Genomic DNA, 27935 nt, shown 5'->3' with positions numbered 1-27935 from the left:
ATTACCAGTAGTACTATTATAATTATTATTTCCTTAATTTTATGCCCTAATAAACTGACTTTATCTCAACCCACAGGGTTTTATTTTATTTTATTTTTTTTCTGATTCTCTCCCCCATCACAGAGAGGGAGAAGGGAGTGTGAGCGAATGGCTGTGTGGTGCTTATCTGCTGGCTGGGTTACACCACAACTACAGGTAACTGATTCTTGGACTTTCTTGGATGTGATCACAAGTAGACAGTCACTGTACATCTCTTCCATGCAGTAACCAAGTTATGTTTCTGACCTTTCTGGAAAACTTGGATGCAAGCAATCTAGTATGACATTCCATACAAATAAGAAATGGGTGATATTTACCTAGAGTTCACCAGTACAGTGTGTCTGAAATTAAGTGAACTTATATTTAAGGATAGAACATTTCCATCATGGTGTTGTATCTTCATTTTCATCTTCCCCTCTGTTTGTTCTTATTGGTAGTCATGTGTCTTTTAATGAAGTATATCTTTCTGTTTTATTTAATTCTTCTGGATGACACTGCCAATTATTGGTCCACATTGTACTTTTCTAAGAAGCACTTTGGTACCCAAGTTTCCCCTATGAAAAGTATTACTCAAGTCTTCTGGAAGTTTTGAGGGGACTTTCTGCCATAAATTACTCAATGTACAATAAATAATTCAGATTATTTGCCCTACTTTTTCCCACGTGCTACATACATTTTATACTGTGGAACCTATTAACAGTATCAGAGTGCTAGTCTCACATGATTTTGTTCTAATGGTTCTGCTTATGTGTCATTAACTTTGTATACCACAATATTGCTCAGTGTTCAGCTCTGTTTTCAGTGGCTTTTCTGGTATAACCTCCAAGTACATTTCAGAATTATAGATTTCCAGTTCTCCTGCTCGTAAGTGTAGCCTGACTTTCTTGTTTGCAGATGAATGACTTCTGGCTTATTTGGCTTCTGGCTTCACATCCATAATTAAAATAGAAGTATATATATATATATGTATATATATATATATATATATATATATATATCAGTCTTGTAAGAAGTCTACTGAAAACTCCTGCATTTAATTATGAATGTGTGTTGCTGATTTTGTTGTGAAAAATCTATGAGTTTAATAACCTCATATATCACAGCACTTCCGAAATGGTGAAACAAAGAATGAGAGCCCCCCCTTTTTAGGTGGTATATAAGCACAAAAACACAGAAAGTTTTTCCCAAATAGCTTGTGAATAGCTTTTCCCAAATTTTCCCAAATATCAACAAATATTAATGAGAGGATATTAATTGTTACAGCCTAGTTAGGAAAGACGAGGCTGTATAGATAACAGTTTTATGGGGTCCATATAGAAGGGAGATAGATAATGTAACATTTAAAATTCTTCAAATATTTTGAAATTTACCAGAGCCTGAATATTGTAATTAAAGTTACTTTCAGTGAACTAAGTTACACTCAGTGTTTATTTTCAGACAAAGAACATATTTTCTCAAAAAAAATGGTGTCTATGTTTTTCTACAGTCAATGAGAAGAGGGTAGCTTCTTGGATAGATACAACCTTCAGGACAAAAAAAGAATCAAGATTAGCTGGTAATGTGACTGTAGAGGCTTTAATAACTCAGATAAAATGCATATACCGAGTCACTAGTGATCAGTAAATTTTCTTGACTGGGAGGATTTACATTACCTAAATTTCCTGTGTTACTCTTAAAACATCTAAGCACTGCAATGGCAAATATAGATTACAGCAAAATACTTCAGGAATTTTATTTCCTTTAGTTTCTGTTAATTATGTCTATGAGAAATTTCATATGATAGTGACATACTGCTGAGACAGAAAGAAGTAAAACTCTTTCTCATGTTGGAAAGCATAATGGCAAAATATCTGAAGGCAAACAAGTGCTTAATATGTTAATATTCAATGATAGCTATAATCTCAAACTTTATCCAAATATTGTCCAAGTGATGAAAGAATATTCCTATCTGAGTGGAGTATTCCACTATATTTTAGTCTGAGTTTTCAAAGGGTTGACATGTTTCTGGACATAATCATAAAAGTTTAGTTTAGAAGGAAACCCAATAGGTCACATACTTCTTATTTTCACTCTGAAATAAATGAATAAATAACCCACCTGCCTGGAAGCCCTCTGAAGAGATGATGATCTTTTCCTTTCTTAAAATAGATACAAAGAAGAGCATAATAATATTCTGTTATTACCAGACACTGTGTACAGAGAGTAGTAATTGGCGTGTCCTGTAGTTCTGTTGTTGCCTAGCCTGCTTCTGTTCTCTATCTCACAGGAAAAATCTAGAGGTACCTATAAGAGCAGTGTGTTACAGAAAATAATAATCTGCAAAGGAAAAGCAAGGTAATAAATAAATAAATCTGTCATAATCTAATCAACTTTCTACTTTTATGAGTAATGGGGAACCATTCACTTTTATGACCTGGGGAGGGGGGCTAGAGACTATGCTGAAATATTATTTCATTGTGCTCTGATATTTGATCCACTCCTTAATCCTCTGTTCTGTGGTACTGTGGTAGTTTTTTGTTTGTTTGTTTGTTTTCTAAAATCTTCTAGTAAAATCTTGGGGGGGGGGGGGGGGGGGGGGGGGGGGGAACGTTCTTCTTTATAAAGATGGTGAGATATGAACAAGTTTAAGGAAACTGTTTTCTTTCTAATCCAGAATTTGGACTGTTATTTCAATAGTCATGTGTATATCACAGCAACATTTGTTATTCATATTATTATTTTAATAATTGGTGTCTCAAAAAGTAGTTCAAAGCAGCTAAAATGAAAACGAGAAATTCCATCATATCCCCAAATCTGTCATCTTTATATTAGATCCTAAATTTTGTCGTGATATGATAACGTTTCCCATATAATACCACCGAGATCAGAATGCCTCTCTCTAATCTTTTAAAAGACCTGGCTTTTAAAAGGTGGTTCTTGAAAAGTGAGCAACTCCCATGGACCTCTAAACCCTCTAGAACCGATTCCCAATGGACTCTGATAAATAGTTCTCTGAGGAACACTTTTTTTTTTTTTTCTCTCTTATAGTCCAGGGTGGCAACTCTGCTAACTTTTGTTGCCCTTACACCATAGACTGATATTCCCAGTCTATGTCTGGGAAGTTGAAATATCCCATAAGAACAAGGGCAACTGAACCAGAGATTTCCCATAATTGTTTATAGCATAGTTTACCCATGCTATTGTCCTGTGTGGGGCTGATATTAAACACCTGAGACAACATCTTAATCTCCTTAATCTTCACTCATAGGATCTCTATCACATCATCCCTAATGGCAAGGGCTGTACAGTCTAATCTCTCCTTTAAATGTTTTTTTAAATGTTACTATGTAAATCTCCACCTCAGCTGTCCTGCCTATCCCTTCTGAAAAACCACTAGCCCCCCATTCCAGCACTCCAGTCATGGGACTCATATCAAGTCTCATTAAAACCAATGGTTTCATAACTCTGGGAAAGGACCAAATTTACCAGTTTATCCTGCTTTTTCCTCATACTACATGTGAACACATTATACAAGCATTTCAGATATGCTCTGGATCCCACAGTGTTCCCTGGAGAGGCATAGATGCTCTAGCTAGCCTTGACACAGTCAGATGGTGCCTTTAGCTTAACCTCAGTGATCCTAATGGTATCCCCAAAATTAATTTACATGAAATTATGTGATACTTATAAATATTATACTTATAAATACAATACTTATAAATATTTAATAATAAATACAATACTTATAATCTTTTTTTTTTTTTTTACAAAAAGAAAATTACAAATCTATTTTTAATATGAATGTTTCATCAACATATATCGTTCCTCTTTCCACAATAAATAAGAAAGTTTTTTATGTTTTGAATGTTCCTTTGTTTGTTTGTTTGTTTGCTTTTATTTTTAGGGGGTAGAATTCCATTTGCAAAACAAGAATAAAGTATTTCCCACCCTACATATAGCCTGTGAATAACAAAGTACATAAAGCAAATCATAATGTTCCTTCCAAAGGACACTCCCCCACAACCCACACTGGTTCATTCAAAATTATTTTTACTACTGGTTATCTAGAATTAACTTACTTACTGTATTGTTATTTTGTTTCTAATAATTTTCCAAAAATGTTGGTAGCAAAGAACATGAAATTTTCTTTTTAAATGGCTTCTCCTTTACAGCTTCACCTTAATTAGAGAAATTCATACAGTAACAAAAACTGCAACTTTTTTTTTTTTGTTGTTATGACATTAACCAAGATAAGTAAAAGAACAAACCTATACCTTAGGTTTACACTTATATCCTTATTATTTCCTCTCAAATTAAAACAAAACAAACAAACAAACAAACAAACAAAAAAAAACAGAAAAAAAAAAGTTTCATTTTAAGTAGAATAGTGGGAAAGAAATTAGTCATTTCATAGTAGAAAAGTGTGATCAGAGGGTCTAAAAATGTATGTTATGTATGTTATAAATGTATGTTGTAATATGTAATATATTTATGTATGTAATATATTTATATAATATATATATGTAATATATGTAAATATGTGTCACAATAGGTAGGTTTCATTTGTATTACAAGAGGTACATGCTGGGCTGATTTCCCAAACAATTAAAATTCTTGCCCCCATCTCATGTTTATCATATAATGTGAAAGCTATGCCTTTGTTAATTTTCCTCAGGCATGTAACACTAATAATATTTAATTATCACCTCTATTTTCAACTTTTATATATATATATATATTAGTTCACAAATTACTACATTTCCTTTGAGTTATAGCTATGTGAATAATGTATTTATATATATATATATATATTTTTTTTTTTTTTTTCCCTAGGCCCTTTAGCACACTCAGTTCTCCTTATCTTCTCTTCTGTAGGTGAACAGACGACTTCAAAAAATACCCTGGACTGGAGTCAACGAGTCAACATGTCTTCTAATGAATAACACTTTGATCTTGCAAAGTCTTACTCTTGTGCTTAAAGACACTGAGCTCAGTGTGGCAACAGATGTGTTTGAAAGAAGGTATGTGAAAAAGCTTCTGCAGCAGTAAAGTATGAAGCCATGATAGAGCACTGAAACCAAAGGAGTAAAGAGGATGGCATTTGTGTTCTCATTTTATTTCAAGGAAGAAAATAACCAATCTTTTCTTCTCCAGATTAATAACTGTATAAAAACCAGTTCCACTATTGGTCTCTGTGTATGTCTTTGTATAGTGCACTTTCATCATTATCATGGTACATCCTAATAAATTGTGGAAATTGCTCATTCTGTTAACATATGCAGCTTTGCAAACTAATTTTGGAATAACAGTTTGACAATAAATAAATAAATAACTCCTAATGCTGTTTGTTTGGAATATGCTGTTGAATGCTTGAGAACCCTTTATAGCTATCAAAAATTACAATGACACTCACTAGGGAGGGTTTATAAAAGGTGATCATCTAAGATAATTTTTACACAGGGAAATACTAAAAGAAGTTTATAAAAATGAGCAACAGACCGCAGTATGTAATTCTCTTAAGCAATAATAAATTGCCCATATAGAATTAATGATCTCTAGACATTTCTTTTAAAGGACTTGAAAAGAACTAATTAATGTAGCACATTTCAAGCTAAGCAAATTGCAATGATAAATGGGATTACTGGAAGCTATAAATGCAATTCGTAACTGAAGGAAAAGAGCAAAACATCATTCAGAACATTAAGGAATGCAATTAAGCAAAACATTTGGAAGTACTTAATTACATCTGCAGAGGATAGTTAAGTGAGATCTGATGCCTTGCATGAGGAGCAATATCAAATCTTCAGAAGATTGCTTAAGCATAAAGTAGACCATTTGCTGTCTGATTTGACATGCAAGCAAAATAGTCCTTTATTGATAACTTGTGCAAACAACTGAAAAATAAATTGTCAACTAGGTAATAAATACAAGTTTTCTTTTTGGTCCCAAAGTCTTTTGGTATAATGAATGTATGCTGAAATAAATAATATGTAAGAAAATGGTTTCACTGTAAATCAACTGGACCTTGACTCCACAAATTGCAAAACAATATGGTCCCAATTAAGCAAAAGCTTTTACACTTACAAGATTTCATCAATTTCAGTTCACTTGCTATAACATTCTTCACTGAAGTTTGATCCTAGAACATCAATCTAACAGCTGCAACTTCTGAAGGCAGGTGTTAAATCATGCACACTCTGTGTCATATAAGCATAAACTGTTTTTGTGAAAGCACCAGAAAGTGAACAAGCCTTGGGTCTTGTTGGTATGGACTGGTTTGTTTTTGTGGTTTTCAGGATAAGCTTCCTCTAGAACAGAAAATCCATATTGAGTCTACATTTCAACTGGGAGAGTGAAGGTTTCATTTACAACTTTACTACTTGTAAGGATTAGGACATGGAAAGATCCGTTAGTTCAACCATATCTCTGCTTCTACCTGAGAAGAGAGATTTTGATCTCCTTATATGGCAGCTCAGGAATAAAGTAGCTTGTATCTGAAGGGCAAAGCAAGCTCACAGTGGGGTTAGATTCTGATTGCCTTTCTTCAATGTATTCCTAAACATTAGGCTGTCTGTAGAATCACGTTCCAGGTTCCAATTTTCCTGTTTTTCTTTAGCTATTTTCTGGTAGATGTTATGACTTGAGCAAGGTGAGTGTTTGTCCTTGGAGATATCATGATTGTAGTATTGCCAGGAGTATATGGAATCACAAAATTAGATTAACTGTTTAGAATGTGGATTATCAAATAGAAAGGCAAAAAAAAACCATGAATCCCACCCCTTTGACTTTCTAAAATAATAAAGTAACACTTAAATGTATGTCAATTTGAAACTTTGCTGACATATTTTACATCTCAGATATCTGTGTTCTATAGCTATCATTAGCTTAGTAATGATATGAGTGGAATATTAAAAAAATATTATTAAAAAAAAAAAAAAAAAGGATGTTGTCTACTTCCCTTGCAAGCCAAATTAACCCACATTTAATTTTTACTTCACTACAAAGCAAGTTGGACAGTTACAAGGGAGTGTTTTAATATATACTGTTTATATCTCCATAGCTTTCACTGTGTAACTGTTTAATGTCTTTTGGTGAGTATCTAACATAACTGTTTTTATGGGTCCTATTTGTTCCATTGTTGTAGTTTAACCTGGCTGGCAGTTAGGCACCACACAGTCATTCATTTGCCCTCAACCATCACTCTCTGTGATGGGGGAGAGAATCAGAAAAAAATAAAAACCTGTAGGTTGAGATAAAGCCGGTTTATTAGGACAGAAAATTAAGGAAAATAATAATAACGATAATAGTACTACCGGTAATAATGTGTACAAAACAAGTGATGCACATAGTAATGGCTCACCGTCCGCTGACCGATGCCCAGCCTATCCCTGAGCAGCTGGTCCCCCAACCCTGGCTAGCCACCCCATATTAATTGTTCAGCATAATGCCATATGGTATGGCATATGACCCCTTTGGTCAGTTTGGGTCAGTTGTCCCGGTTCTGTCTCCTCCCAGCTTTGGCTGGACCCCTAGCCTCCTCACTGGCAAGACAATGTGAGAAGCTGAAAAGTCCTTGGCTAAGTGCAAGCAGTGCTCTGCAACAATTAAAACAGCAGTGTGATATCAACATTATTCTCATCCTAAATCCCAAACACAGCACCATAGAAACTACTAGGAGGAAAAGTAACTCTATCCTAGCCAAAACCATGGCATCTATTGATCACATGAATAACATTACCATGTTATTGTTAGTCTTGTGACAAAGCATTTCTCAATAAGTGATGAATTCTAAGTTTAATATGATATATAAATGTGTTTCTATTTAATTTTAATTCCTCTTTGTGGAAACTGTTTTAACCAGTGCTCATATTGCATTTTATACTCCACTGTAAATGCTAAAAATAAGAAAATAAAGTAAAAGGGAAGCTAATTGGAAAAGTAGGGATATCTCAGAAGTACAACTGATGAAACAGCACTGTAGAACTAAAAGTATTTAAAAGAGTAATAACTATTTCAAAAAATCAAAGATTATATGAACAGAGAAAACATTTTTTTGAGAATATTATTATCTTATCAAAACAGTTCAGGGAGTGAAAAAGTCTTCTATATTTATTATCTGTATACATATACATATATATATATATATATTTGCTGTTCTCACCTCAAAGATAACTTCCACAGGAGGAGTTCATTAGGAATGACTAATGTTATGGAAAAAATGGCTTTATATTATTGTGATACAGCAGTCTAATGAAGAGTTTGAATGAGATTTAATTTAGAAAGATGTGTTCAGTCTTAGAGGTGAGGGCTTTAAATATTGCCACACCTTGTGACATTGCCTGTTCTTTCTCTAATGCTTCAATATTTCATTTCTACTATACTGGATAACTGAAGCACACAAAATGAAAAGACCCCTCCCACCCACTCCCACATTTTTATTTTATTTTTTTTCCTGTCTTGCTTTTAAGCCTGTCCAATTCCCCACTTTAGCTGGCAGCACAGCAGTCTAGTATATCAGGATGGGAGAGAAACAGCCACGCCTTACAGCACCACTTGAACTGTTTAATGGCTTTGCCATTAAACATGAAGAACCCCTTGGGTTCTTTCCTATATAAAGAAGAACCATGTTTTTCTTTATAGGAGAGCTTGTGATAAGGTCACCAAGAAGAATCTTTTTCAGTTTGTCCACCATGTCTGGCCATTAAAGAACCCTTCGCACAGCTACAGGGATTGATATAAGACTCTATATTGGTATCAATGAAATGGTATTTTCTACTCCAGCAAAAAAAGGGGAAGAGGTATTGGTTTCCGTATCTCTTTCTGGTTAGATTGGAAGGAAAATGTGATTTTGTATAGAAATTTCCTCTGCTAGAATATGTTAAAATACAGTACTCTTCATGCTAGAAACATAGTGAAGGTGGTCTAATAGTAGAGGAATATTCCTTACTTTTGTTGGAAAGTGACAGATTTAGAGAAGGGCAAAAATAAAAGCTGTCAAAAGTGTAAACTGCTCACTATCAAGACTTCCAAATGTTACAGTATCTATCTAGAAATTAAGTTTCTTATATATAGAATTTACAAACAGTTTTTCTGAAAAGGGGTGAAAATCACAAATGGATCTTCTCTGTTTTCTAGTGTTTACATCTTCAGGTATGACTGTAAACTTACGCAAAACAATGGGCATGCAAGGAGAGTTTCCAGAAGAATTGCAAGTCCTCAGAGTTGTTTTTTGCTTTAAGATTACGTATCCTAATTTCCTGGGAAATTCTGAATGTAGTGTGTGGGATCAAAATGAGGCAAGACTACACAGTATAATGTAAAAATATTTAGGTGTTCTTGACATAATTGACAAGTGGTATCTTTGTAAACAAACAAGTGTAACTCTGATGTTAAGTGCAGCAATATTTTTCTATTGATTAGCTCTGCCCCAAAGTATTTATATCACAACCTTTGTTTTACTCTGCTGTAATGAGTTAGCTTTTCTTTACTCTTCATACTTTAGTGCATTTGTATATTTATACTTTTTTTTTTTTGTTTGTTTGTTTTTGGGGGGGGGGGGGGAAGGGGGGGATGGGAGGGAGTAGGAGGAGAGGAGTGGGGCTTTTTAAAGAGTCCTGAAAAAATATTGTGTAAACCTTCATGGACTTCTGACATATACTGTTCAGACCAAATAATCAGGGCTTTTCCTGGGGCTATGTAGGTAGGTTAGGTTCAAAATGTTACTGTGTGACTACTGCTACAGCAGATATTATGGAAAATAAAACACTTGAATGAGTATGAATGCATTTCATAGGGCCCACAAAGTGCTAAATGTGCATCAGTAACTATTTATAAAAATTATGCATTTTTTTTGTCTGACCCAATATATGGGTCAGACATATATTTGTCAGACATATATATTTGGACTTATTTGGAACCAGAGAAAAATGGTCATCAGATCTTCACTTTTTATTTCAATCCATGTAATGTAGGCAGATTGGAGTCAGATTGATCATTCATTTTTAATGACTTAGTTTGCTAATTTTTCCCAGTTTTTGTTTTCCACTTAAATTTCTTTCATGGTCTGAAGAACCTGAAAGCATATTCCCTTTATTCAATAAAGAGTACAGTAAGTAGTAGTTTGGTCAGCCTGGTATTTCTTTGAATTTCTTTAATTTCAGCTATCATTAGCAGAGAATTCATTTTCTCCTGCAGTCACATTTATAGAGCTGGAGTTTAGATGTCTTCTTTGTCTAATTGGTATTATAATTCACAGCCAGTCAGCTTCTTAGTATTTCATTTTCCCATTTTCAAATTGTGGAAAAACACACATAACAATAATGGGCTGAAATTTTTATGTTTCAAAAATTGTATGTTATAGTGCTTAACTAACAATGATTATTCTCTCAAAAGAATTTTTCCTCATTTACTGGGGAAGAAATTGCTAATATTAAGCTAACTATTTTTTTACATAGGAAAAGAAGCTCTGAAATTTATTCACAAATTGATGTCCTATTTCTCTCTCCTTTGTGGACATCCCTTTCTTTCCCACTATGTTCTGGTTTAGTCTTCTCCTTTCACCCAAATAAAGATTAGCCTATAGTCTTAACTTCCTTCAGTTTTCCCTCCTCCTATACATTTCTGCTATGCCTATTCACTGTGTAGTCCAAGTTTCTGCTTCTCAATCCATGTCTATGTAACTATGCACCAAACTCTATCTCCACTTTGATACATACTCTAATTTCCTTGTTCTATATTTGTACTTGCTCCTGCACCTCCTATTCTTTTTCTTCACTGAGTATAAGTAGTAATTTTTCTTGAGAAGGTGGTGTTAAATATGCTGGCATACTTGACTCCAGCCTGATTTTGAATAAAATACTGAAGTCTTCCCTATTGAACAAGACATTCCAATATACTATCCAGTCTGTGTAAAGATTATTATTTTTTTAAATTTTATTTTATTTTAGTCTGTCTTCATCACAGTTTTTGTTATATCTTCATCATTCAGATTTAAAACTCCTTAAGAAAGGAACCTCTTCTTGAGACCTCTTGCTCAGAGTTGTGTTGTGTACATTTACATTGTTCTATAAATGAATGTGTATATAACATGAGGCTTATCTTTCTAGGATTAAGTAAGTATTGCCAAAGGTTGTACATAAAATGTACAGTATGAAAACACATGTTTCAAGATGCAATAAGACTAATCATTAAGTGAAAAAAAAAAAATATATATATGTTTGAGCAATTGTTAACCTGTGCAGATAATGGTAATGAATTTGAGTACACATTTGTATTTAATTTAAAAAACAAATGCAAGGAAATTTGTCAAGATGAATTCTGTGAATAACTATTACTATAACTATTATTTTATTCATTTATATAACTATTATTTTATTCATTTAGGGTTTTATTTATTTCGATTTTTTTTTTTTTTTTTTTTTTTTTTAGTATATGTGAAAAGTATCAGATTGACAAATGGAAAATGAATTTACTATCTATGTATTTTGTCTGGCAGAAGCAGATGGTTAATTCTACTTTGTCAAGTATAAGTTGTTGGCTATTAGTTCTCTATTCCCCATGCTAAGAAGGATAACATTTTAACAGTGATGTATCTGCCTACTCAGCTGGAAATTTAAGGCAACCATATTGTCACTAGTTGTTAAATCACTAAACCGTTTTGGTTTTAAACATGAAGGTGTGATACAGAACCACTTCTACATGCTTAACTGACATGACAAAGTGGTAATCAATACATATTTTTCCACCTAGAAATTATAACACATCTGCTAGCAATTTGTCTTGATGTCCAGTGATGTATTCAGTCATAAACCTTTCCTGATACTGTCATGAAGAGTATGAAGGTCATTTCAGCATGTTGTGGGAGACTTTACATTTTTTCATACATGTGTCATCTTAAAAGGGAATCATAATGAAATGGAAAAAAAAAAAAAAAAGGCTTTTGACACTGTTTCCCACAGCATTCTCCTCAAGAAACTGGCTGCTCTTGGCTTGGACTGGCATATGCTCTGTTGGGTTAGAAACTGGCTGGGTAGCTGGGCCCAAAGAGTCATGGTGAATGGAGTTAAATCCGGTTGGAGGCTGGTCACTAGTGGAGTCCCCAAGGGCTCAGTACTGGGGCCAGTCCTCTTTAATATTTTTATCGATGATCTGGATGAGGGGATCGAGCGTACCCTCAGTAAGTTTGCAGACAACACCAAGTGCTTGTATTGATCTGCTTGGGGGTAGGAAGGCTCTGCAGGAGGATCTGGATAGGCTGGACTGATGCGCTGAGGTCAACTGTATGAAGTTCAACCAGTCCAAATGCTGGGTCCTGCACCTGGGGCACAACAATTCCAAGCTGGGAGATGAGTGGTTAGAAAGCTGCCTGGTAGAGAAAGACCTGGGAATATTGGTTGAGAGTCAGCTGAATATGAGCCATGGGTGTGCTCAGGTGGCCAAGAAGGCCAACAGCATCCTGGCTTGTATAAGAAGCAGCGTGGCCAGCAGGTCTAGGGAAGTGATCGTTTCCCCCTGTACTCAGCTCTGGTGAGGCCACACCTTGAGTACTGTTTTTGGCCCCTCACTACAGGAAGGACATGAAGGTGCTTGAGTGAGTCCAGAGAAGGGCAACAAAGCTGGTTAGGGGTCTGGAGAACAGGTCTTACGAGGAGCAGCTGAGGGAGCTGGGTTTGTTCAGCCTGGAGAAAAGAAGGCTCAGGGGCGACCTTATCGTTCTTTATAAGTACATTAAAGGAGGCTGTAGTGAGGTGGGGGTTGGTCTAGACTCCCACATGCCTAGTGACAGGACAAGGGGGAACAGGCTAAAGTTGCACCAGTGGAGGTTTACATGTAGGTTGGATATTAGGAAAAACTTTGTTAAGCATTGGAATAAGCTTCCAACCTAGATGATTCTGTGAAAGGGCAAGATAAATTTTTTCTGTCATTGTTGTGTGTTTTCATCACTTTAAAGAATATCTTTTGTCTCTTTTGAATGAGAATAACAATTACTTTTTTGGTTTAGAATTTCGTTTCAGGAGCTCTGCTTGAAAAAACAGCTTTTAATGAAAGTTAAAACACGTAATAAGGATGTTATTAATATAACTGGTTGTCATAAACTTTTATTTATTTATTTTACATGATAGTAGTCAGATCTTTCTCATTATTACTCTGTTAACCTGAAATAGAAAATGGATCTTATATCCTCTCACTCTATAGCAACTGTGAATGAATGTTTCACTGGGCTATGTTGCAAATCTAATTTGTTTTGTCTGATGCTATTTTTCTTTTTTCAGTACTAAAGAGACCTTCTTGATATTTTTTATGCATTATTCTCTCCCTTCCTTCCTCCATTCCTTTTACCACTTTATTGGAAAAAAAAAAAAAAAAAAAAAAAAAAACTTGTGTAAAGTCCCTTAGGAATCTTTACCTTTATAATGGTCTCTTTATACTGCTTTCATTAAAGCCACTGGAAAGGCAGCAATTTCAGAAGTGCAGAGTGTGAAGTTGATGCTGAATTTGTTCTGAAGGTTTTTTGACTCTTTGTCTGCTACCTCCAGGGCTGAGTCTATATAAAGACTCAAGCATTTTTGTTGTTGGCTTTCAGTCCATAATGTTAGTGTCTTACAACTCACACACAACTCATACTCTAAGAGTAGAAGTAACTAATTGCTGAAGTGCCTTGGACTCCATTGGATCATGCTACCATTCTAATCACAGCAAATATCAACTGGAAAAGTAAAATCAAGTAAAAGGCAGTCAAGCAATACCAAACAAATGGGAGATGGTACACCTAAATGTACTTTTTTGTTTGTTTGTTTGTTTGTTTTCGGCTGAGAGGTTGCACTGAGAGTTCTGCTCTGAAATTTTGAGCTTCAGGATTAAGAAGTGTTTCTCTGATGTGTGTAGTTACTTCAGCGATTCTGGCAAATAGCTTTTTCAGCAACACAGAGATGAAGTCTGCTTTCAGAATATTCTGAGATTTTCTTTATTTCACGTATATGGTCCGAAGTCAGAAAATATATAGTTAATTTTTATAACTTGTAAAATCCTGTTTTTGTTTTCTGTTTAGTAAATATTTATTTTCCTGTGCAGGATTTATCAGATCATCAGTACTTCCAGATTCACAACAAACTTGACACTCATATTTCTCTTGGCATTTTAGACTCAAGTTAGTTAACATTTTTATAGGCAAAATTATTACCACTTTATGAGCTGAATTTCCTCATCCCTTGAACCTATTTTAGCTTCACTTCATACTGGAAAATATAAGTGGATAAGGTTGCAAAATGAAAACATTCAATTTGTTTTTAAGGGCAAAATGAAATTCATAAATACTGTTGAATTGCAGTATTAACACAGAGCTCCATTTGAAGGAAAATATGTGGCAGAAAGCCCTTAGGACCACTTCAAGATGCTAAATTACACTGAATAATAATTATTCTATAAATGTTACTGTGTGTGTTGTTATGCTGGCTAATGTTGTCTTAGTGATACGGCAATCCCTCAACTATCTGTATCTGTGTGTTGTGTTATATTTAAATTGTAAGCAAACAGGGTCAGGTCTCTGTGGTGTGGTGACATTCCTAGCAAAATAGGGGTTGGTTGGAGTAAGGTGCTGAAGTGCTACCCCAATTCAGATGTTATTTGTAATAAATGATCTACCAGATCATTGAGAAGATGCCTAGGGAATGCCTTGACTAGGTTAGTTGCTCTTAGTAGTCCTCCAAAGTCTAATCTCTTTCTGTCTTCAAAAGCATTTCAGACAACTGCAGACATCAGAACCCAGATTGCCAACAATAACAGCAGAAAGTATATTACTGTCTTTACATCTTACATTATACAGAAAATGTAATAAAATTGTTATCTGTTATATTTGGTTCAGTTTCTCCAGTGTCTGTACTTTACTAAGGTGTTTTACCATATCCCAATTGTTAAAAATAACAATTTTTGTCATTCATTCTACATGTATTATTAAAGAATGATGCTGAGGATATAACCAAGATGAAAGACCATTTTTTTTTGGTATTAAAATATAGGAGAAGTGAAACAAATTTCAAAATACATCTAAGCTATATTCTTAATGTTTTTATCACCCAAATAGCATATCCTTTAAGATTTCAGTTCACGGAGATGTATACTCTTGGTTATTTTCTCTTAAATGTTCTTTATCTATAATGTTCCTGTGCCAGTTCTTTCAGTCCCCTGAATCTTTGATTTGTGATGATGTACGTGTTGTGCAATATATCTTTTCTTGCCCCACTTGAGAGAAGTATCTCATTAAGGAAAAATCTTTTTTTTTTTTTTTCACTTTTTAAAATTTAAATATAGTATAAATCAAGGTAAATTCTTGCAGAATTAAGGAAAAAAAAAAAAAAAAAAAAAACTGTTCAAGGTTTAAATTCTTCCTTTTATATTTTGTGGGAATCTTAGAAAAATGCTGGATATTTGCTCAGCTACACTGAGTTTTGCAGCAAATATCTCCTGTAATCTGTTTTACCTGTCTTCTGATTCTGTTTCAGGTAGCAGGTAGCCTATGTCTGTAGAAAGATTCACAAATTTTAGCATAATAGAAAACACTGTTATCTCTATTATAACTGAAGAGTTCATGTAGAATGGAGTTTTTTGTCATTTAATGTGCATAGCTGCACTCTCTTGACTCCAGATGGCTAGGACAAATACTTTCTTTTACAGTCCCCTTACCTAAGAAACCCCAAGGGGTCAGATGGGACAAAAATAAGACAAATCAGATATGTAACTTTGTTTCTGGTTGAAATGTTTTGGAATGAAAATCAAAATTGTCTCTGCAGGTTTACTTCGTATTCAAACTTCAGATAACTGGTTGGCTTAAAGAAAAATCTAAGTAATAGATAGGTACTGAGGCAACATGCTGATTCACAAACATTAAATATCTTGGCTTTTGAAATTTTCAGTTGATTATTAATCTACTTCACCCAAGTAGTAATAACATCTTAAAATGTGTCTTTTTAATGTTACACCTTTGGCAGACAGTATAATGTCAGAAGTAAACACATCAATGCCAATAATGCAAAACAACATTCATTTTGGAAAAAAGATCAAAAATAACACAGTGGTCTGATGTGGTCTAATGAATTTCCTAGATGGATATTTTCAATCTAGAAGAACAATCTTCATGTTATAACTTCACATTTTGGTTTACAATATTATTTGCTGACAAGATTTTTTTTTATTATTTTATTTTTTTTGTAATTTTCACGTGACAGAAAAGTGACCTACAGTTATTTATGTAGGTTGAAGTTAACAACACATCTATTCCAAGACCTAGAATTGTAAAAGAAGCAATTAAAAAGTTACACAATACATACTTGTTGCAGGAAGAACGACCGAAAACACGACAGACACTAGTATGGTCAGATCACGCTCTCCCTTTATTACCCGAATAGCCTGACTTTTAAAGTGAACTTAACAGGGGCGGATAGTGTCTCACACAAGATTATTGGTCAAAAGCACTCAGACAAACAACTGCATGAAAACAACCCCACCTGCAAGAAAACAACACCCTTGTGATTAGCAGTCACGTAGACCTTGTCCTTGAAGCCAGCTGCTGGCAACAATATTTTTCTAAATTCCTCAATTGGGCGATGTGGGAACACTGTCATGGGAACTTCTCATAGTTGTCCTGGTAGCTTGGTTTGCTCAGCTGCAGCAAGCCATGGGATCTTTGCTGTTTCAAAAATCCCTCAACATATACTTTTTTTTGAATTAATTTTGTAGCACTATTGTAATGTCTAGCATTAAGTTACCATACAAGAATAATAATAAAAAGAAATCAATTTACTCATTATTAACAGGAGCCTATAACATTATTTATAGGCTCCCTCTTGGAAAGTAACGCTACTCTCAGGAGTATAAACACTGGTAACTAAGATGGCCTAAATGGCCACTGCCATTAAAGTTGTTCACACTCTGCCAGTTACATTCTCTTCCTCTTCCCCATCTCCTATGTTAGAATTTTTCTCAGTAGTGCAGAACGGCAGTCTTGTAATTTTTCTTATTGTACAATGAATTAAATGCAAATGACAGCTTTTCAGCTGTTGAAAAATCATTAATAATATCTTTTAATTTCCTAGAGAAATTATATCCACTGGATGAAGTCTATTTTCTGTCAAGTTTATTCATGTGATTTCTCGTCTTTCTGAATTGATCAAGAATATTGTCACTCCATGTTTTCAGAGAACCACAGAAACCATGTTTGGAAGGGTGCTCTGGAAGTCATCTGGTCAAAACGCTATTTTACTACAGTAGATCAGCTCAGCTGTGGCTGCACCATTCAGAGTCTTAAATTTCCAAGAATGGACATTCTTAACTTCTGCACCTGGTCTAGTTCTACGTGATTCTCCTAGTAAAGAAGTTATTTACTAATGTTCAGGCTTAATGTACCAAGTTATCTTTTGTGGCCAAAGTTACTTGGATATTGAGCTGGGCCAGAAATCTGTCCTGAGAACAAATGGGGTGAATGAATTTTCAGTGGTGCATATCAACTGAGAATCTTTTCCTTAGATCAGGAGGGAAGCTTGCTGAATATGATGTTAAATGCTGTAGAGATCAGCAAGAATATAATCTGTATGATTAGTAGTGGATTTCATAGAGCTGTATAATTACTTACATTGGAAAATACCTCCAAGATCATCGAAGACAGACATCAAGCTGATGTACCAAGTTCCAGCAGTAAACCAGGTTTCTTAATGCGTTAGTGTTATTTCACAGAGTCATAGAATTATTTGAATTAAAAGGCACTTTAAAAATCATTTAATTCCCCCCCACCCCATGAGTAGTGACTTGTCCAACAGGGTCATGTCCTTCTTATGTTGGGGGTCCCCCACAGTACTCCAGGTGGAGTCTCACTTGAGTGGAGTAAAGTGGGTAGAATCATCTCCCTCAGACTACCTGCTGGTCATGCTTCTTTGGATGCAGCACAGGACATAGTTGGCTTTCTGGATTGCAAGTGCACATTGACATCTCATGTTGAGTTTCTCATCAACCAACATCCCAATGTCCTTCTCCTCAGGGTTGTTCTCAGTCCTTTCTCTGAACAGTTTGTGCCTGGGATTGCCATGACTCAGGTGCAAGACCCTGCACTTGCCCTTGCTGAACTTCATGAAGTTTGCACAGGCCCACCTCTCAAGCCTGTCAAGTTCCCTTTGAATGGCACCCGTTCCCTTCAGCATGTTGACCACACCACACAGCTTGGTATCATCCTTAAACTTGCTGAGGATTCACTCAATCCCCTGGTCCATGTCACTGACAAAGACGTTAAACAGTGCCGGTCCAATACCAACCCTCTGAGGAACACTATTTTTCACTGGTCTCCACCTGGATATCGAGCCATTGACCTTAATTTTCTGAGTGCAACCATCCAGCCAATTCCTTACTCACTGAATGGTCCATACATTAAGTCTATATCTTTCCAAGATAAAGAGGAGGATATTGTGGGCGATACTGTCAAATTCTTTGCATGAGTCCAGGTAAATGATGCCATTTCCTCCTCCACCAATGTTGTAACCCCATATTTCCTTAGAATGTGCCTTATTGGACCAATTGCTATTTACAGAATTAAGTGTAAAAATCAGATAGGAAAACAATTTTCTTCTTAACTAGAGAATACATCATGAATTTCCGTCAAGCCATATTTTCATATCTCTAATGCACCAACTCTTAAACTTAAAGGAAGAAAGCAAAATACAAAAACAATGTGAATACATAAATGGGACTTAGAATAAGTGATATAGTTACATCTTTACACAGAGAAATTTAGACAGCATTCATAGGGATCAGTTTGAAGTGTCTTGTATGACACTAGTCATGTGTTTCATAAGACTAATGCTCAAAACATTCCTTGAATCAATGGGGATCCTATGTATTTGTTCATGTTCTAAATTTCTATAATTGTCATATGATTATTTTATGAGGTAAAACTTAGTTTAGCTAGTATAAAGCTATGTTTACTTTGGAAAAAAAAAAGTATTATTTTTAAGCATATGTAAACATGCATGTACATGTGCACATACGGAGCAAGAAGTTATCATTAAATAAGCTTCATTTCCTAGATTTATTGTACATACCTGGTGTTTACATAAGAAAATATATATTTGTATATTTACATTGTGTTTGTGTGTGTAGAGAGAGATTGTGTGTGTAGAGACAGTATGTGTGTGTGAGTAAATATAGTCTTTCTTCATATATGCATCTGTTCACCTATCCATCTATCATTATCATTGTAATATTCTGTCATTTGCTAAGACTATCCAGTACTATCCATGTTTTTTTCTTCTTCCCCATGGTAAAACTATAAATTGAATACCCTTTAATCTAACAACTACTTGTAAAATTTAAATGAGAAATTACGTTACCTTTGTTTAATAGATCTATTTTTGGCTATGTCCTGGACTTAGTATTGTTCTAAATGGAGCGTTGCCCAGTAACCGCATGTTTATTGGTTGGATATTATCTCAGCAGCTAAGGAAGTTTTCCCTTTTCTCCCTTTATGGGAGTTAAACCAATACCAGAAACATTTTTTCTCAGTTCATTTAAATCTAGGTACACCTGAATGATTTTTAAAGCCATGTCCCTAGTAATAGTAATAATACTACAGTGCATTTTATACCTTGCTGCTGGTTAACTTTAGAATGGACCTTGTGATGTTCATAAAGTCATAGAATATTTGAGTTGGAAGGGACCCAAAAGGATCATTGAGTCCAACTTCTGTCTCCCCAAAAGACCACCAAAAAAATAAAAAATAAAAAAATAAGTTCATGTGTCTAAGAGCATAGTCCAAATGCTTCTTGAATTTCACTGGGCTCAGTGTTGTGACCACTTCCCTGGGGAGCCTGTTCAGTGCCCGACCACCCTCTTGGTGAAAAACCTTTTTCAGATATCTAGCCTGAATCTCTCCTGTCACAGTCTCAAGCCATTCCCTTGTGTCCTGTCTCTGGTTACCAGAGAGAAGAGATCAGTGCCTGACTCTCTGCTCCCCCTCTTGAGAAGTAATAGATCTTAATGAGGTCTCCCCTTCAGTCTCCTCTTCTCCAGGTTAAACAATCCAAGGGACTTCAGCCACTCCTCATATATCTTCCCCTCTAGACTTTTTACCATCTTTGTTGCCCTCCTTTGGACACTCTAACAGTTTTCAACAATCTTTCTTATACTGTGTTACCCAAAACTGTACACAGTAATCAAGGTGAAGCCACACCAGTGCAGAGTAGAGTGGGGCAATCATTTCTCTTGACCAGCTAGCAATGCTGTTCTTGACGCATCCCAGGACATAGCTGGTCCTCCTGGCTGCCAAGGAACATTGCTGTCTCATGTTCAGTTTGCTGTTAATTAAAACCCCAAGTTCTCTTTCTGCAGGGTTGCTTTCCAGCATCTTATCCCCCAGTCTGTACTTATAACCAGGGTTGCCCCTCCACAGATGCAGAATTCAGCACTTGCTCTTATTAAACTTCATATTTTTGGTGATTGCCCAGCTCTCTAATTTGTCCACATCTCTCTGCAAGTCCTCACCACCTTTGGCAGAGCCAACTGCTCCACCCAATTTGATATCATCCATAAACTTGCTCAAAAAACCCTCAAGTCCTTCATTCAAATCATTTATGTAAACATTGAAGAGGACTGGCCCTAAAATGGAGCACTGGGGAAACCCACTAGTGACAGGTTGCCAGACTGATGTAACTTCATTTACATCAGTCCCTTTAACCTGCCAGCCAATTGTTTGCTACTTAGAGAGATAGTAACAAATGCTTTTCTGAAATCCAGAAAGATTACATTGATAGATTCCTTTAGTCAAGTAGTTGGGTGATCTTGTCGTAAAATAAATTAAGTTTGTTAGACATGAACCTAGTGAACCATTGTCAGCTCTGAACAATGACTGTGTTGTCCTTTAGGTGTTTTTCAATAGCTCCCAGGATAATCTTCTCCATAATTTTACCAGTCACTGAAATGAGACTTATAGGCCTGTAATTTCCAAGATCTTCTTTCTTGCCTTTCTTGAAAATTGTGACCACGTTTGCACACTTCCAGTCAACTGCTACTGCTCTGGTTTCCCAAGACAAATAATTGAGAGAGGTCCTGCAATGAGATCAGACGGTTCTCTCAGTGCTATAGGATGAATCTCATCAGGCCCCGTGGCCTTGTATGCATCCATGTGGAGCAACAAATCCCACACAAGTTTGGGGTTAACCGGGAATTTATCATTCCCACAGACACAGTCCTCCAACTGAGGGCATCTGGGGTCCCAGAGCTGGTTTTGAAGACAAAGGTGAAAAATTAATTAAATGTCTCTGCTATGTCTATGTTCCTGTTTGTTAGGTGACCATTCTCATCAAGTGTCGGATGGATGTTTGCCCTGGTCCTCCTTTTCCTGTTAAAAACTGTTTAAAAACTTTTTTATTGCCTTCCATGCGCTGGCCAGCTTCAACTCTAAATAAGCTTTGGCTGCACAGATTCTTTCTGTAGAAAGGTGAGCAGCATCCCTGTAGTCCTCCCGTGTTGCCTGACCTTGCTTCCAGTGTCCATACACTTTTTCAGCTTAAGCTCTTGAAGATCCTTGCTCAGCCAAGCCAATCTTCTGCTCCTTCTGATTGACTTCTGACATTTTAGAATGGCCTGTTCCTGTCCTCTTAGAAGACGGTGCATAAAAACTGACCAGCACTGACCCTAATATTAGTTCTGTCTACAAATACATTTCTACAAAATTTTCTGGTAGTTTTAGTTTTTAGATGAATTCCCTGATCAAATTAAATAATTTGTAGTAAATAATGTCAGTAAATAATCCTCAAAAACAGATCAGCCTACTTGCAATAATGTGTTTTGCAGATTTCTTTTTCTTGTTTTCTTCCCTGGAAAAGCAATGGAGAGAGATCATATTGCCTTTGCTGAAACTATACTCATTTACCAAGGAATAATATTAGTAGGAAAAAGTATTAATTTACTTTTTGATATATAAGAAGAAAATGGAGATATTAGCTCTTTTTATTTTTTCAGACAAAAAAAAATAATGCAATACTTTTTCCTCTGCTCTTTATCTATGTTGATGCCTCAAAATGACAGAGGAACAGAGACAACATAATTGAAAAAAAAAAAAATCAAACAACAAATAAACAAACACACACACACACACACACACACACACACACACACACACACACTTTCTTTAGAACTTCTTCATTAGTTAACCATTGTTGTACTCTGTACTTCTGACTGACCAGTTGTGGAAAGCCCATTGTCCTTTCCATCCTCTGGAAAGGGTAGACTGAGGTGTAAAGTAATTCAGGCCCAGCTCAGACTGAAACAAATCTAGCCCAAGGGATTATTAGGGTAGGGCTGGGAAAAACTGAGTTGGAAAAAAAAAAAAAAAGGCTCTAAATTGACTGCTTGATTGATTAGCAGTGGGGAAGAGGTGAGGTCCCTGTATCTCAGCAGGATATAGGCTGGACCTCTAGCTTCTTCAACGGCTGCTTATCAGGCTGTCACAATTGTGAGGCACTGCTCCAGGTCATACTGATCAAGCAAACCTGCCTTTTTATGCAGTTGATATGAGCTGCTTCTCCGTTTGTGATCAGCTATCCAAGAACCCTGACGTTTATCCTCTCAGTCTTAGGAACAATGAATCCTCAAAAAACATTTTAGTGATTTAAAAACAAACAAACAAAACCCATCAACTCAAATCCTCAAGAGAACACTAGCTCTTGCTTTTCCTCTTATCCTACTGTATTTTTTTCTTATTTGCTGGGCAGTACAATTTGTATACCACTTTCCAATGATAGCAGCATATATATATTTTTTTTAATGCAAAACCAATATTACAGTACCATTAAACTACTAAGATTTAAAAAATCAATGGAACTCATGCATATAAATTCCTGGGTTTTGCACAGGAAAAAGCAAAACAAAACAACAACAACAAAAAACCTCTTAACAACAGTTGTTCTACATGCTCTCTGTTGGTGTAAGTTGATGGCTATTACTAATGTTTATGAAAAAAATATTAGAAGATTTCTGAGTATGGCTTTGAAACTACAAAAATTTAAGTAAGTTAAATATTCAAATTTAAATAAACAATTTTTTAAAAAAATATTAGTAGATACCAGTGCTATGCATATGTCTGATCTACAAAGCTTTCTGTATAGAGATATAGTTAACATGCTGTTATCTACTGCTGTTTGACAATGTAGTGTTCACATTTCCTGTTCTAACTTCATGTTTTAATTCACTATTTGTAATTTACTTACCATTAAAGATGTTTCACATAGGTGCAGCACAGAACAGAATATCTGCTGCTGTGAAACACAATCTTTGATACTGTCAATCAAATAATTTCTGCATAGTAACTTTTTAATGATATCTGAGAAATTATTTTAACTCGCTACTTCTGTGAATGCCAAATCACATATAACTAGAATATGTAATTAGTCACATATAACTAGAATATGTAATTAGTCACATATAACTAAAATATGTAATTGTTCTGAAAATCAGAACTTTGATTCTCATAAGCTGTGAGGAAACTAGCTATGACTGTTATGAGATTCTGATGAAAAAAATCTCTTCTGAAACTTTAGGTATTGTCTTGCTTGATCTTAATTGATCGAGTTGGGAATTACCAGAGGGCTTTCTAATAGTCCAGTCCTTGATCAGAACAGCAGCTCACCAAAATAAAGACCATTTACTACCAATAAATCACGTTTAATAGGACGTTGTCTCAAGCCTAGGATGGTGTTTTAATAGAGGAAAGAGTGAAGCAGCACAGTGGAAGTGAACAATCACCTCAGAGGGATTACCTGTCTCTAACTGTTTTCTAACAGGAGTCATTTTCTTCTACACCAGCTGGTTCCCAAGTAAGCATTTGCTACTCCAGGCTTGGTCTATTTGTTTTTAACCAACTTGGATTAAAAGCCCTTTTTTGTTGTTGTTGTTATTGTTTATTTTTCTAAAGAGGTTTATATATAGACTGCAGTACAATGAGCAATGAGCTGATGAGGTTAAACCAGATACCACAGGTATCTTTAACCAGATACCTCTTTTCTTTCACTGGTCTGTGTGTGCATATCCACCTTTTTTTTTTTTTTTTTTTTTTTTTTTTTTTTTTTTTTAAGAAATATTAATATTTTATTCTTTTAAAAATCTCTCATTTTTCATGTAGTATCACAGGGATCAGGTTGTTCTTTTATTTATTTATTTATTTATTTATTTGTCCAAAAAGATGTTAATTTGAACACAGTTGTATCTAATAAGTCTAGTTTTCAAATATAACCTTGGGGGAAGGTTTCAATCAATAAGAAAAACTTTCTTTATCCTTATATTATGACACACCGTTAAAAATGTATAAAGAGATTCAGACTAAAATCTGCTTTTGCCACTCCAGACCCATTTATATAGAAATTACTAGTAATAAAATATCTATTAAGAGGGAGTTCTTAATATTTCTTTTTTATGCCCTTTATATGTGTAGGCAGTTTCATTATACTATCTGAGAATACAATAAATATCCATAATTTACTCTGTGATCTTTTCCTCTTTTATGTATTATTTCTTCTTAAATTATGTCTAGAGTGATAATAATAATGTAAAAAAATAAAAATCATAGAGTCATAGAAAAGCTATACCCCAAAATACTAAGTGCTGCCTGAATAGGACAAAGATAGTTTTTTTTTTTTTTTTTCCTGTACCATGAAGATCATAGTATATTTCAGGCAAACGTAAAAGGCTGTCACTCCTTAAAACAGAGTTTTAGCAGAAGATTGGTGGGAAAGTTCCCTAAAGATTTCTGCCTGGATCCTGCAAATTGTGTTGTCTGTAAATCAATCTCTTATGTTAGTCCAGAGGTGATGTGACCATGATACATCTTTATGCAGTTCCCCCTCTTCTTCAAATGCCCAGGAAAATCTAGAGAAAATCTTGGTTGCCTGACCCGCCTGGTCTTAGTCCCTGCAGAAAGGTCACAATCATGACTGTAACAGTTTAATGCAACTGAGGCATTGCACTGTTGCTAAAAGTGATCATTATCCAAGAACCACAGAGGAGGGTATAAAAAATCCCAGGTACAAAAATATGGAGCAACACAGGAACCTGGTGTTTCTCATCTTGTTGTTTGAAAAGAAAGATATGATCCTTTGAACTCTGAACTCATTTTTTTTGTAAGAGTTCTAATGATCTTTTTTTTTTTTTTTTTTTTTTTTCTTTTTTTTCCTCTGTATCCTTCTAAGCTTTTACATAACTTCTACATTTGCTTCTTTTCAGCTGCAGGTAATATATTATTTTACATGTAAATGTATTTCTTGTAATTCAAGCAAAGAGTCATGCATCAGCTGGTCCTTAAAGTATGCCTTAGCTTTATGCATTCTGTAGTCATCAGCAAAGAATGATTTCACTACTTTTTAAACAACAACACTGGCCAGCAATTTTAAATATATTTTCAATCTGCATTGCTTACCATGACTTGGAAAAAATTAATCTTTTGCCATCTATATTGCTGTAGTGTATTTAAATTTTTTTTTTTCCTCTATAACCCTTGTTGTGTTGAAAAAATGTGCTTGACAATTAATATTATATAAAATACAAATGTATAAGCAATGCTTACAGTATATTGTAGTTTTCTTGCTGAGAGAGGCTAGCTTTTTATTTTTTATTTTATTTTTTTTTTATAATTGCTACAAAAGACTCCATTATAATTGGATTTGTTTTCAATAAATGATCATTCTACTTATTATATATTTTGCTGCACCTTAAGTACTCTAATTATCCTTTTCTGCTAATAGAAGTGGTTTCTTTTCTTGTTTTATGCTATTTCATCAAACTTACCTTTTCATTACTTTTGAACAAACTATAGCACACAGCCTACCATCTGTTATGATATTTTTCTTAGACACAACCTCCCCCCTCCTTTTTTTTTTTTTCCTTTAACATTAGGTAATTGCACATGCTTTCTGCTAGGGTTCTTGCATGATTTAATGTATCTGCTTCAAGTCTAAGAAAAAGGGCTCAGTTTGATACTCCCTCCCTCCAGTTCTCTCCTCCTTCCTCTCTCTCTTCCTCTTTCTCCTCATCTCTCTACTTGCGTATGTGTGCAGAAAATGCCCTCCTTTTCACCTATTCAAATGATATGTTCTTTGCCATGTTTCCAACCTTCTGGGCATCTAATGGGCAGAAGTATTATATTCTTATAGCCTTATAAAAAGTATTTATCATACTTTTAATGATACAACATTCAAAGTTTGTAACAACAACAACAAACACACAGAGAAACAAAAGACATTTCTAAGACAAAAACTTTGAGTGGCAAATGTAGTTGTTTCAAATACCACAGTTCTTTTCCCAGCATCTACACTCATATGTTGAGATTTTTTTTGATATTTTCAAACATATATATATATATATATGTATAACAGTTACACAAATTTTCTAGAGTAAAAGGTAATCCTTCTGTTAGAAGTCACAGATCAAGGTTATATAATCATCATGCCTCTCATGATCCCCTAAGCATAGTTCTCACAAAATGATTCACGTTAACTTCAAATATGGCATGTATTTGCCCATTTTTTTATGATAACGTTAAACACAATTTATTTTTTTTTTATGCTGTTAGGCTAAGTTCTTTCATAAAATAATATAGGACTGCACTCCATAGATAAATAAATATGCTGAGGGCTATGAGTGACCAATGCCTGCAATACTCTATTAAAGGCTTACAAAACTCTCTTTCTCTACAAACTGGGGAGTTAAGCAGCTTAGAAACTATGAATCTTTGTGGTTTCTAGAGGGAGAGGCCATTATATTTCTCAGCCTTTCGCAGCTTTCAGGGCAGTTCTGTTTGTAAGAGACATGGGAAGTTGTAACTAACAAACGTACACAAATGTGTCTGGATACGAGATGCAGCCACTGAAAGCAGTTTGCAGTATAAATTTAGAGTTATTCACAGTTTACCAGAAGCTTATAAATGACAGAGAATGAGAAATTTGGTCATTTTTGTTGCTGATAATCTAACTGCTACTGACAACTAATGCCAGTTTTATTATTCTTTATTGCATATTCCAGCAGATCATGTTATGCACTTAGATGCCAGTGAACTATGTGTTAACTCCCATATCTGTTTTGCAAAGTATAATTTATCATCTTCTTTTTACAGATGGGAAAATTGAAGCATGGAGAGCAGATGACAAATGATCCCCTCACTACCAAGAAAAGAACCAACAACATTTCAAGTCATGACTGTGTTTCCACCTTGACATACAGTGATGGGTATGTCACGTTCCTGTCACTGATTTAGGTGACAACACAGCTGTGAATATCTGGTGCAGTGGGGCTGAGTGTCTTTGTGCTTACTATTTAGCTGCTTCTTTGAAATATTACCAGAGACACAAAAATACTCATGGTTGTTGCTAAGAAAACAAAAGCCACTGATATTTTAATTCATGTTGTGGGAATATTCACAGCTGTCTAACCTTTTTGAGCCTTCCTGTGAAATATTTAAGTTTGGTTTGCTTCTGAGCATTTGCCACTATGATTATCAAACATTTTGTCACTTAAAGTTGATCGATGGGGCAGTCATTTCCTAGAGCATGCCACTTTGCAGAGATTGGGGCTGTAACACCACTCTCTCTTTACCCCTGTTCTCTGTTTACATGGGGTGTTCTCCATGAAGGCAAAGCTCTGGTGAGCAAATTATATTTCACTGTGCAAGCACTAGGTGGCATGAGTCATTTTATGGACACTTCAGTATTTCAGCTACCTCCATCTGTTCAGTAAGCTAATTACAAATGCAGCTACAAACACAGTTTAGAGCTGCATGATAAAGTTAGCTGGAAGTGATTTGTATCCATGTATACTGTATGTTCTTTAATTTGGACACCATGCAGTTGCTACATTTGCTGATTGTTCCAGACTCAAACTGGGGCAAAACAGTGATA

At 35.1% G+C, this 27935-nt stretch overlaps 1 long non-coding RNA gene across 2 annotated transcripts; it reads left to right on the top strand.

Annotated features, from left to right (window-relative positions):
• Positions 1-82: 82 nt before the first annotated feature.
• LOC311432218 lies at positions 83-27266 on the top strand. 2 transcript variants are annotated; one of them, XR_014689904.1, is made up of 4 exons: positions 83-195; positions 2306-2373; positions 4894-5039; positions 27155-27266. It is a non-coding gene; the product is annotated as an uncharacterized lncRNA (long non-coding RNA). The 2 variants fall into 2 exon arrangements; XR_014689905.1 differs by lacking the exon at positions 27155-27266 and having other exon boundaries at positions 4894-5246.
• The last annotated feature ends 669 nt before the right edge of the window (positions 27267-27935 follow it).

Source organism: Aythya ferina (genome assembly GCF_964211825.1).
Source record: "Aythya ferina genome assembly, chromosome: 2".
In the NCBI taxonomy this organism is placed as follows: Eukaryota; Metazoa; Chordata; class Aves; order Anseriformes; family Anatidae; genus Aythya; species Aythya ferina.
This window is presented reverse-complemented; position numbering and strand designations above follow the sequence as displayed.